The 11,558-nt window shown below is 33.5% G+C and overlaps 1 pseudogene; it reads left to right on the top strand.

Annotated features, from left to right (window-relative positions):
* Window positions 1-8,936: 8,936 nt before the first annotated feature.
* LOC132522625 (SWI/SNF-related matrix-associated actin-dependent regulator of chromatin subfamily E member 1-like) lies at window positions 8,937-9,764 on the top strand (annotated as a pseudogene).
* Window positions 9,765-11,558: the final 1,794 nt, after the last annotated feature.

Here is an 11,558-nt window from a genome sequence, read left to right as displayed (position 1 = left end):
TAGCATAAACTCAAAGAGCTTCATACCTAGACTTATCATAGTCAAACTGACAAAATTCAAAGAAAAACAGAAACTTAGGAGAGCAGCAAGAGAAGAATATACCTTATTATATACAAGAAACTCTCAGTAAGGTTAACACCTGACTTCCCATCAGAAACCATGGAGGCCAGAAGATAATAGGATAACATATCGAAGTGTAGAAATTAAAAGACTGTCAACCAAGAAATCTATATCCAGCAAAACTATCCTTCATAAATGAAAAAGGAATAAAGACATTTCTAGATTAGCAAAAACTTAAGCGAATTTGTTTGCTAACAGACTTCCATGAAATACCAGGTTGAAATCTAAGGAAACTACATAGTAACTAAAATTCACACAAAGAAATAATGAACACTCATAAAAGGCAACTATATAGGTAAATACAAAAAGAGAGTACAAACATACTTTTGTTTGTAACTTTTGTAGTCTCCTATCTGATTAAAAATTGACTACATAAAACAATAATTATAACACTGTATTCATGGGCTTATAATATATTAGGATATAATTTGCATGACAATAATAATACAAAGAAGGGGAGAGGGAAGAAAAGTATATTGGGTCAAAGTCTTGTATACTATTGAAATTAAGTTAGTATTGATCTGAACTAGACTATTATAAATTCAGATGCTAATTGTAATCTACAGATCAGCCACCAAGAAAATAAATAATTAAAAAAAAACACACGTGGAAATTTAAATGATACATAGAAATTTAAATGATATATGAAAAAGTATCTATTTAATACTAAATTTATAATAATCAAGGAATAGATGAACAAAAGCCATATAGAACATACAGAATACAAATAGCATGATGCCTGACATAAATACTATCATCTCAGTAATTACATTAAATGTAAATGAATTAAACACTCCGATCAAAAGACAGAGATTGATGAAATGAGGGGAAAAAAGGCCAAAATACACTATATTAAAAGACACATTGCTTGAAAGTGAAAAAATGAAAGAAATACACTATCCAAGTAGTAACTGCCATGGTCTAAATGTTTGCATCCCCCTCAGATTCATATGGTAAAGTCCTAACTTCCAAAGGTGATGCTATTAGTAGGTGAAGCATTTGGGAGGTGTTTTATTCATGAGAATGGAACCCTCATGAATGGGATTAGTGCTTTATGAAAGAGGCTCCAGAGAGATCCTTAGCCCCTTTCTCCATGTGAGAATGCAATGAGAAGTCTGCAACCTGGAAGACAGCCCTCACCTGACCATGCTGAAACCCTGAACTCAGACTTCTAGTCTCCAAACTGTGAGAAATAAATTTTCTGTTGTTTATAAGCAACTCAGTCTATGATATTTTGTTACAGCAGCCTGAATAGACTAAGATGGTAACCAAAAGAGAGCTGGAGTGGCTATATTAATTCAGACAAAATACACTTTAAAACAAAAAAGTGTTTCTGCAGGTAAAGAGAGACTTTTCATAAGGACAAAAGGATTATGACAATTATGTGTCTACCTAGAAACAGCTCTCCAAATTACATTAAGTAAAAACAGACAGAATTGAGGGAGAAATAGACAATAATAATTGGAGATTTCAATACAACACTTTCTATAAAGGTTAAAACTAGCAAAAGCTCAACAAGATATAAAAGAATTGAAAAGCACAATAACTAGACCTAATAGACATTTACAGAACACCCTATCCAACAACAGTAGAATGCACATTCTTTTCAAGTGTACATGAAATATTATCCAGCATATAGATCGTATGTTATGCCATAAAACAAATGTCAATACATTTAATTGTTTGAAATGATAAAAAGTTATGTTTTATTTTTTAAAGTATGTTTTATGACCACAAGGAAATTGAATGGAAATCAGCAATTATTAAATTTTTATGAAATCATGAAAATTCACAAATATGTGGATATTACACCATACACTATCAAATAAGCAATCAGTCAAGAAGGAAATCACAAGGAAAATAGAAAATACTTTGAGAAGAATGAAAACAAAAACACAACTTTACCAAAGCTGATGAGATGCAGCTAAAGGAGTGTTTTAGATGGAAATTCACAGTTTTTACCACCTATATTTAAAAGAAAAAAAGAAAGGTCTCATATCAATAACTTTCCAATTTAAGAAACTAGAATAATAAGAGCAAACTGAATGGAAAACAAAGAGAAAAAAGTGAATAATAAAGATTAGAACAGAAATCAACAAAATGGAGAATAGAAAACAATAGAGAAAATCAACAAATCTAAAAATTGCCTATTTAAAAAGATAGGCAAAGTTACCTTCCACTAGACTACTCAAGAACAGAAGGGAGAAGATGCAAATTATTCAAATCAGAAATGAGAACGGAGACATCATGACCAGGCTTACAGAGATTAAAGAACAATTGTAAGACGTACAATGAACAACTATATGCCAACAAATTAGATAACTCAGATGAAAAAAAATTCTAGAAAGACATCTGGTAGATCTGTAATAAGTAAAGAGATTGAATTAGTATTTAAAATATTTCCTAAAAGAAAAACTCAGGACCAGATGGCTTTACCAATGAATTCTACCAAACACTTAAAGGAGAACTAATATTAATTTTTCACAAACTCTTTTAAACTTCTCAAAGTATTGTATGAGGTCAGTATGACCCTGACATCCAAACCAGACAAAGACATCACAGAAAAAAACAGAAAGATAGATAGATGAAAGAAAGAAAGAAAGAAAGAAAAAGAAAGAAATCTACACATAAATAAAAAGGTGAGCAGTTTTGCAGGATACTAGATCAACCTAAAAAAATCAATATATTTCTATACACTACAAGTAGGTAATCCAAAAACAAACTTAAGAACAGAATTCCATGTAAAATAGCATCAGAAATGATGTAGGAATCAATTTAATCAAAGAAGCACAAGACTTACACACTGAAAACTACAAGACACTGTTGAAAAATATTTTTAACAATTAAAATAAATGAAAGACATCCTATGCTCATGGATCAGAAAACTTAATATTATTAAGATGATAATACTCCAGTTGATCTACAGGTTCAATAAAAAGCCTTTTAAAATCCCAACTGGTTTATTTTTTATGGAAATAGACATGTTGATCCTAAAATTCATATGGGAATTTAAGGGGCCAGGATAGTCAAAACAATCTTGAAAAAGAACAAAATTGGAAAATTCAGACTTCTTGATTTCAAAACTTAGTTTAAAAACTACAGTAATCAAGACAGCATGGTACTGGCACAAGGACAGACATGGACCAATGGAATAAAATTGAAAGTCCAGAAATAATCCTTACATTTATCATCAACTGATTTTCAACAATGTCAAGACTATCAAATAGGGAAAGAAAAGTCTTTTCAAAAAATGGTGCAGGGTCAGCTAGATATCTTCATGAAAATGAATGAATCTGATTGACAATTATCTCCCACAGTATAAAAAAATTAACTCAAACTGGATTATATACTAAATTTACCACTTAAACTATATTCTTGGAAGAAAACATATGCATAAATCATTATAACCTTGGGATAAGTAATGGTATCTTAGGACACAAAAGCACAAATGACAAGAGGAAAAATAAGTAAATTGGGTTCATCAAAATTAAAAACTTTCATGTTTCAAAGGACACCATAAAGAAAGTGAAAATACAAACCATAGAATGGGAGAAAATATCTAACAAGGGACTTGCATCCAAAATGTATAAGGAACTCTTACAAATCAATAATAAAAAGAAAACTACCCCAGTTTTAAAATGGGCTAAAGCTTCAAATAGATATTTTTCCAAAGAATATATTCAGATGGCCTATAAACACGTGAAAAGTTATTTAACACCATTAGTTAGTAGGGAAATAGAAATTGAAATTACAGTGATATACTAATTCACATTGACTAGGATGGTTATAATAAAAAACAGACAGTAACAAATGTTAGAGAGGATGTGGAGAAGTTAGCACATACACTGCTGGTGTATCATACACTGCTGGTAGGAACGTAAAATGAGGTGATGACTTGAAAACCTTTCTTCAAAATGTTAAATACAGAAATAACATGTGACCCCAACTGTATTCTCAAATATGTGACCAAGCAGAATAAAAAATTATTCCACACAATACTTGAGCATGATAGTTCACAGAATTACTTATAATATCTAAGAAATAGAAACAAGACAAATGTCCATCAACTGATAAATGTGTAAACATTAAGTGGTACATCCACACAATGGAATATATCACAAATAAAAAATGACAAAGTACTGATACATACTACAACATGGGTGACTTGAAAGTATTGTGATAAGTGAAAGAAACTAGTAACAAAACATTGTGTATTTTATAATTCCATTTAAATGAAATATCTAGAATAGGCAAATCTATAAAGACAGAAAGTAAACGCATAGTTGACTAGGGTTGGGGTGGTATTGGGAGGAAATGGGTGGTGACTGCTAAGAGATACAGGGTTTTTTTTCTGGAATAATGAGTATGTTCAAAACTTAGATGTAGTGATGTTTGCCTAAATCTATAACTGTACTAAACCCGTAGAACAGTACCTTTTGAATGGCACATTTTGTGGTATATGAATTGTATTTCAATAAAGATGTAAAAAATTCATGAATAAATCTTAAATCTTTAATCTTCCATATTATGGTTGAAATCAATGCACTTAAGCTTGAGTAAATATAATATTAATATAATAACAATAATAATAAAATAGCCACCCTTTATTGACTGCTTGGTACAACAACCACGTGAGTATCAGGCAGTGATTTTAGTACATTAAGTCTGATTTTTAAGATGCTTTGCAGAATGGATAACATTAGTCAACATATTACAGATGAGCAAATGGAATGTCATATAGATTAAGTCAGGAGGTCACAGCTAATTATCTGATAAATGGTAGAGCCAGGATATAAAATCAGTATAAGGCCCGTGTACTTTCCTTGTTCCATCTGGCCTTGACAAATGCCTACAGCAATATTTCATAAAATGTATTTGCAGGATACTAGTGCCAATAATAGCTCTAGATTTTGTATTTTAAAAGGATTGCATGGTTAAGACTGAGAAACACGGATCCAAAAAAAATTATAACATATTGTATTGAGAGTCTATAATAAAGACACTAATCTAATTCATTCTGTATGGATGAGCAAACGAGCCCATATTAAGACAAATGATTTTCCTAGCATCTCCTCATCTATGGCAGCACAAAAGTTGCCTTTCGAATAGGTGGTTTATTCCAGTATATCAGCCTTATATCAAGGGCAATGGCTTAGCTAGATTCGTGGAGTACAATATTATGTTTTTGGACAATTAGCAACATGATCACCACTCTCTTGAAAATGAGTTACTTCACCTCTTTCCACATATTAACACATTACTATGGTGCTGGCTTCACCCTATTCAAACAAAAATGATAAATTTTTTCTTGAATACCTTGTCAGGCACTCATGAATATGGGTAATCTCTAGCATTCTGATTCCATCAGGTAATGAGGAACTTTCATAAAAAAGGCTAGAAAAAGCCTGGACTTGAGATCCTCTCTTGCCTACACAGAAAAATGAGGCTGGATATTTAACATTCACTCATATGTCCAGTGAAATATGCTAAGTATATGTCACTTATTTTTCCAAAATAAATGAAGAAAATGCTCAAAACTTTAACTGTAAATCCAATGAAACACCTACCATTCCTTATTCCAATATTTCCTACTCATCACAGCTATATTAATCTTTGAAGCCCAGTCCGACCAGTAATCACCTACTCAATAACCATGCATGGTTTTTCTATTGTATGCAATACAAAATCCAAATCCCTTAGCCTGTCATTTATGATTTTTCCCAACAGATGGCCCCAGGCTTATTCACTATTCACACCTAATTTCCAGAAAACATCACAACTTGCTATTCTTCCAAATGAGACCCATACTTTATAATTGCTGGGTCTTTGCTCATATTTTTTCCTATGCTCAAAATTCTTTGTTTTCCCCACTGCTTAGCAAAATTCGAATCACTTTTCATCCCAGAGGCAATTTCTATGATAAATTTGTTCTTAATTCCCAAATCAGATATAAGTTGTACTTTTTCTGAATTCTTTGGAAATTTTTTTATAAAACTCATCTAATACATTTACACTCACAATCTTATTTTACTTTGCTAAAATCCAAGAGGAAAGAATTTACACCCAAGCCTCCACTATTATGCTACTGAAGAAACTGATGGTTAGAAAATAGCCCCAGGTGAAGCATATACCAAAGACCAGAAACTGGATTAAAAATAATTTAGCTAAATCCAAAATGTGAGCTTTGCGATAATGATAGTAGGTGACTTTTTTTTTTTCTTTGTCATGCCAATTGTATTTTAGGCCTGTTCTCTTTACTTTTAAAAACAATTCTTTCTTGAAGCTCTTTACTTTCTGGCTCTGGGACCTGATTTTCCTCCCATATCATGTATATTCTTTCTCAGTTTCTTTTTCAAATTTTTTTTACCTCGTCTCAATCCCTAATTCTTGTAATGTCCCAACCTTGGACTCTTGCTCTTCTTTATTTATACTCACTGTGATAGTTTTAAATACTATCTATGTACTTGTGACTCGAAGATTTACATATCCAACTCCAATCTCTCTGCTGAGCTATGGACTAAAATATTCAACCACCTGCTCAGAACCTCCATTTGGATGTCTAATTTAAAGTTAAACTATTCAAAGGAGATCCTTTCTTTGTCTCCCCTATCAAAGTACGTTCCTATACCTTCTCTCTTACCATATCACCAAACAGCATGCAATCTGTCCAGTAGTTCAAACTGAAAACCAGCAATGAACCTTGATTCCTCTTTCTTTCACATTTACCATCAGTAAGTTCTGCTTGTACCATCACAGTGTCTCACCACTTCTTACCACCTAGATTCTTACTGGGTTTTTCGAAGCCACAACAAAATCTTGCCTAGAACTTATCAAGTTTTTGTAAACAGGTCCTCTTCTTTCAGTCCTGCTCCAGTACTGAAAAGCTTCCATCTTCCACTCACCACCATTCTCAACCTCTCTAAGCTGACCTGAACAGACTGAATCTAGATTCAGTCTTGATTCTAGATTGCATTTGGTTTTGGCCAATGGTGAGTGTGTGTGGGGGGCAACAGCAAGAGTTAAGAACAAGACCTTTCCATGCAGAGTGACTTGAGGTTGACCAGTCCCCGAATTTAAGGTCTTAATTTTTATCAGACACTCCTCTTCACACAGCTCTTTCTTTCCCCATTTCACTAACTGCTCCACTCCTCTGTGCTTCTGGGTCCAGTAGTGGTAAAAGCTCCCAAGTATTGGCCCTATGTTATTGCTCTATAGTTTACTAATTTGTTGTCTTTATTAACAATCCTTTTATTAAGCTTTCCACGAAGTAGCAAAATTGAGTGTGGCATTGTGTCCAGCAAGAACTCCAGGTGATACATTACCTATGGCTTGTGCTATACATACACCATCTACAGCTTGTGCTATACATATCAACAATAATTATCTTTAAAAAACCAAAAAGTGAAATCATGAAATTGTTTCCTCTTGAAGCTCTTCTGAGACTTTCTAGTAAGGTCCAAATCTCTAACCATGGCCCTTAAGGCTTCTACGAGCTGGCTCTGGCCATGACTCCAGGTTCATCTCCCACTCTCCCCACTTTCACTCATTTCATTCCTGCTGTCTTGACTTTCCATTTTATTCCTCAAGCAAAAATATACCATACTGAGCTTATTTCTATCTCAGAGCCATTGTATCTTGTTAGTTCTTCCTGAAATATTCCTCACACACAGGTGATCATTGCTTGCTTCTTCATTTTATTTAGGTATTATTTAGACAGGCCTTCTTAACTACCCTTTCAAAAACAGTCCCCCATTCGTATTTAATATCTAGTTGTTTGCCTGACTTTATTTTTCTCCTAGAATTTATCTCTACCCAAAATTGTATTTTATAGTTATTTGTTTATTTGAATATTGTCTGTTTCATTCACTAGAAGTTTCACAATGTCAAGAATTTTATGTGTCTTAGTTACTGTTATACTCAGAGTAAGAAAACAGTGCCCAGAATATACTAGTGCTATGGAAAAAAAAAGAATGATTTGAGTGCATGAATGAATGAATAAATGAGGTAGTCAGGTAGGTACTATTAGAGTCACCACTTTACAGACAAGGAACTGAGAGTTAACTAGAAAATTGCAAACCTGAGAATACTGAATTATTTTAATAAAGGTAAGAACTATGTATTAATACACGTTTTATTTCCCTTAAGCCCTGACACAGTGCTTGAACATGGCAATCTCTCAATTGATTTATGTTCACTAATGATGGAGGCTTTTTAAAGAAGAGCAATGTGGCAGCAACATGCAGACTGGCTTTGGAAGGGAAGCTGGTTAGAAATTTATCTTAGTACTATGCATGTATTTCCATATAGTCTCAGACAACATAAATTGATCATTAAAAAGGTATTTTAATAAAGGCATCTATGATTATTACAGTCAAGTATGAGGGCTTTACATGTAGTTATTTACAACTGTTTACCTAGTTTGTAGATTATACAGGCTTTGCTTGCTACTTGTCTTTTGGAAGATCTGCTTTTTGGACATTTCATGGTTCATTAATAAATTTATCAAAGAGTTTATGTAGAAAAAAAACTATCAGAAATTTCACTGCAGTCACTTCAAAATTTTTATTAGTAGCTCTGATACAAGCAAGTAACAGCATTTTAGAAATAAATGTGATATTATGTTATTTATGTAATATGATATTACCCTTGAATTCAGCTTTACGACTATTTTGCAAACCTATACTGAATATATAATAGTTTATAATGTGATGTGTGCGAATTAAAAAATGTAGATATCAAACCCACTCTATCTTATTGGTTAAGTAGTTAAGGAACACACATGAAGCAAGTAGATATCCAGTTCAAGACAAGATGCTATGCAAGCCCACAGGATATACTGGATTAAGTGCAAAAAGTTGTGCAGAAGCTGCTTTAGAGAAGAAAGTTGACAGAGACAGTCTCGCATGGAGAAAGGAAAATCTTACATGAGCATTCAGCCTGCTGAAGATTCGATAATTATGATGATGGCTTTTCAATGAAGCAAACAGCTATAGCCCGTTTCCAGAGAAACCACCGCCTCATCCGTGAAATCCTAAGTGAGAGTGTGGTGCCAGACGTTTTGTCAGTTGTCATAACAGCTAGAATGCAGGTCCTCAAATGACAGGTCCAGTCCTTAATGGTTCATCAGTGAAAACTAGAAGCTGAACTTCTTCAAATAGAGGAGTGACACCAAGAAAAGAAGAGGAAATTCCTGGAAAGCACAGATTCATTTAACAATGAACTTAAAAGCTTGTGTGGTTGAAAGTAGAAGTGGATATGGAAAAATCTGCAGCTGAAATTGTACAGGCTGAGGAACAGGCTCACAAAAAGCAGGAAGAAAGGGAGAAAGAGGCAGCAGCGCAAGCTGAGCACAGCCAGAGCAGTAGTGTTCCTGAGGAGGAGCCAGCAGCTAATAAGACCGAAGAAAAGAAGACGAGAGCGTCCTGAAGGACACAGAGGAGACACTCCTTGAAGAAACGACAGAAAGTCAACAGAATGGTGAAGAAGGCACATCTACTCCTGAGGACGAGGAGAGCGGGCAGGAGGGGGTGGACAGTCTGGCAGAGGAAGGGACCAGTGATAGCAACACGGGCTTGGAGAGCAACAGCGCAACCGTGGAGGAGCCACCAACGGAACCCGTACCAGAAGATGGGAAAAAAGAATGAATATTGTCTTGTTTTATGTGTTCTAAATACTTTTATTAAATGAAAAAATGTTTTTTGAGTTTTTTAAAAAAAATTTGCTTAGGTTCTCCAAGATCATCCTAATATGTTTTTCATGAATAATTTTGATTTGGTTTAACCAAATATTTACAACCATAGCATGTGACATTTATGTCTAGAGCGATGGAATTTTGTTGTGCTTTGCATGATTGTGAATTTGGTGATTTTGATACTCATCCAGTTTCTACATTTTTTTCCCCTGAAAAATGAAGAAATAGCTACTAGTCCTTTTGTTACAATATTGTAAAACTACTTAGACCATGGTAATTCCATGAAATGAAGATACTTTCTAACCACAAAAACTTTATGATAAAAAATATCATTAGAAAATTAAGGATTTTAGGAACTATGCTCTCAGGTTAAGAACAGACTGGGATTCTCAAATCTAATGAGCAACATCAGAAAAATAACGAAGAATAGAAAAGCCTTCTTTCTTAAGGGTACATAATGCCTTCATGTATTTCTTTTATGTAATTCTATATTCTTATGTTTGTCTCAATGTAAAAGAGCCTCTAAAACAATTTTAAGCATTATTGTTCTTGGTCGGTAAATTGCTACTAATCATTCTAACAAAGGACAGAGTTTCTGTTTTGTACAATGTCTATTACATTAAGATGTTAAAAAATACCATTATTGTGAGATATTTAGTGAACACTAAACTTAAACGAATTCTCTAAGACTAAGTCAAATGAAGAAAGATTAAAGATAAAGACAAATTTGAATTCAATGTCATAATACCAATAAACACAAATTAGGAAATTTAAGTTGATACAGGTTAGAATCTACAATGAAAATATTAATACAGCAAGTGAACAGCATTTAACAAAAACTACAGAAAAGAAAATCAGATAGAAACAACTTTTAAATATATTTTTTTTATTTTAGGAAAGTTTAGGAGTTGCAGAAATATTAGACTCCTTGTATACCTCACACTCAGGTTCTCTATTGTTGAAATTACCATTACACTTCTCACAACTAATGAAGCATTATTATTAACTAAGGTTGATATTTTATTCAAATTTCCTTAGCTTTTGCCTCATGTCCTTTCTCTGTTCCATGACTGCATCCAGGATATCACATTATATTTAGTTTCCTCAGGCTTCTCTAGATTATGTTTCTTAGACTTTCCTTTTTTATTTGATTACTTTGATAGTGTTGAGGAGTAGTCATCAAGTATATCATAAAATGTCCTTCAGTTTGGGCTTGTTTTATGTTTTTCTCATGGTTCCACAGTGTTTATGGATTTGGTAAGGAAGACCAAAGATGTAAATTGCCATTCTCATCACATCGTATCAAGGGTGCATGCTATTAACATGACTTTATCCCTGATATTAATCTTTTTCTCCTGGCAGAGGTAGTGTTTGTTGGTTTTTTTTTTCCACTTGAAAGTTTTCTTCTTTCTTTCCATGATATACTCATTAGTAGGAAGTTACTACAGTTAACTCTTGAATAATGTGGGGATAAGAGCTGCTGGTCCTTAGCACAGTCGAAAATCTGCCTATAACTTACAGTTGGCTCTCTGTATTTGTGGTTCCTCCATAACAGCAGTTCCTCCTTATCTATGGCTCTGCATCCAAGAATTCAACCAACTTTGGATCATGTAGAAACATTATATTTAATACTGAAAAAAATCCATATATAATTGGAATTGTGCAGTTCAAACCCATGTTGATCAGGGTCACACATGAGGGGTGAGACTTTATCCTCCACCTCCTTGGGAAGACAGTAGCTACATAA

The sequence above is a fragment of the Lagenorhynchus albirostris genome, chromosome 7 (genome assembly GCF_949774975.1).
Source record: "Lagenorhynchus albirostris chromosome 7, mLagAlb1.1, whole genome shotgun sequence".
Taxonomy (NCBI): Eukaryota; Metazoa; Chordata; class Mammalia; order Artiodactyla; family Delphinidae; genus Lagenorhynchus; species Lagenorhynchus albirostris.
This window is presented reverse-complemented; position numbering and strand designations above follow the sequence as displayed.